Raw genomic sequence first — 1,697 nt, 5'->3', positions numbered from 1 at the left:
ATACAATTGAATGAATGAATGAATGGGGGCTGGGGCCGAATCCCCACTCTCTCAGGGGTTGGATGGAGGAGATGGTGGCTGGCTGTGAAGTCGCTGACAACTAACATCTCCTCCATGCTCTTCATCGGGGCTGCGGCTCTGTGGTTAATAATAAGTACAATAACAATTGTGTTATTTTTTAAATGCTTACTGGGGCCAAACACTGGGGTGGAGACAGGCTTAACTGTGGGCTACATATCCCTACATTCCATACATTATCCTCCTCTAGACTGTGAGCTCGTTGTGGGCAAGGAATGTGTCCATTTATTGTTATAGCGTACTCTACCAAGTGCTTAGTACAGTGCTTTGTACCCAGTAAGGGCTCAATAAATATGGTTGAACAGATAATCATGTTGGACACAGGCCCTTTCGCTCATCCTGCTGCCTTCCATCCCTGCTCTCCATGGCTCTTCCCAGATGGGAGCAGAATGGACGGTTGAGAGTAGACCCAATGAACTTCGCGCTTAGACGGACAGTTCCAATCCTCCAGATCCAAACTCCGTTTCTGTCTTTTTTTACTAGTAAAAAAAAGCACGATGACCTAAGCACTTGGGTCTTTTCCCCGTCTTGTCTTGTCTTATGCCATCGAGTCGTGTCTGACTCATAGCGACACCATGGACACATCTCTCCCAGAATGCCCCACCTCCATCTGCAATCGTTCTGGTAGTGGATCCGCAGAGTTTTCTTGGTAAAAATACAGAAGTTGTTTACCATTGCCGCCTTCCGTGCAGTCAACTTGAGTCTCCGCCCTCGACTCTCTCCCACACCGCTGCTGCCCAGCGTGGATGAGTTTTGACTTGTAGCGGATTGCCTGCCACTCGCTAGCCCCTGGCCAAGCTAGGAATGGAATGGGTACATTCTGCTTGACTCTCCCTCCTGTAGTCAAGATTGGTAGAGGACTGGAAACTCTCCAGGTGTGACCCTGAGAGGGGCTGTTCCCCATGTGCACTCTGATACTCACCTCTCCCCTAGCCCCACAGTACTTCCAGACACATCATCAGTATAATTTATTTTAACATCTGTCTTCTCCCCTAGAATGATGATGGCATCTGTTAAGCGCTTACTGTGTGCCAAGCACTGTTCTAAGTGCTGGGGGGGTACAAAGTAGTAAGGTTGTCCAATGTGGGGCTCACACTTTTAATCCCCATTTTACAAATGAGGTAACTGAGGCCCAGAGAAGTTAAGTGACTCTCCCAAAGTCACACAGCTCACTAGTGGCGGACCCAGGATTAGAACCCATGACCTCTGGCTCCCAAGCCTGTGTTCTTCTCACTGAGCCACACTGCTTCTCTTTGTACGATCTATGTGAGTGGGGATCGCCTAAACCTACTCTGTTGTACCCTCCCAAGTGCACAGTGCAGTGCCCTGCATACAGTAAGCCCTCAATAAATACCATTGATTGATTAATTATTTCTGCCACTTTATAAAACCATGGCCCATCCAATCGGGAGTAATGTGACCAGATCTGGTCAGCCTTAGAGAGGAGAAAAGAGCTTTTCCTTCTTCCAGGTGAAGGCAGAAGTCGGAAGGTCATGGGTTCCAATCCCGGCTCCACCACGTGCCTGCTGCGTGACCTTGGGCAAGTCACTTCACTTCCCTGTACCTCAGTTTCCTCAGCTGTTAAATGGGGATTGAGATTGTGAGCCCCACATGGGACA

At 48.9% G+C, this 1,697-nt stretch overlaps 1 non-coding gene across 1 annotated transcript; it reads right to left on the bottom strand.

Annotated features, from left to right (window-relative positions):
• Positions 1 to 834: 834 nt before the first annotated feature.
• On the bottom strand, positions 835 to 971 carry LOC119926391. The gene has a single exon (XR_005450271.1). It is a non-coding gene; the product is annotated as a small nucleolar RNA SNORA7 (small nucleolar RNA).
• Between the last annotated feature and the right edge of the window lie 726 nt (positions 972 to 1,697).

Source organism: Tachyglossus aculeatus, chromosome 3 (assembly GCF_015852505.1).
Source record: "Tachyglossus aculeatus isolate mTacAcu1 chromosome 3, mTacAcu1.pri, whole genome shotgun sequence".
Classification (NCBI taxonomy): Eukaryota; Metazoa; Chordata; class Mammalia; order Monotremata; family Tachyglossidae; genus Tachyglossus; species Tachyglossus aculeatus.
This window is presented reverse-complemented; position numbering and strand designations above follow the sequence as displayed.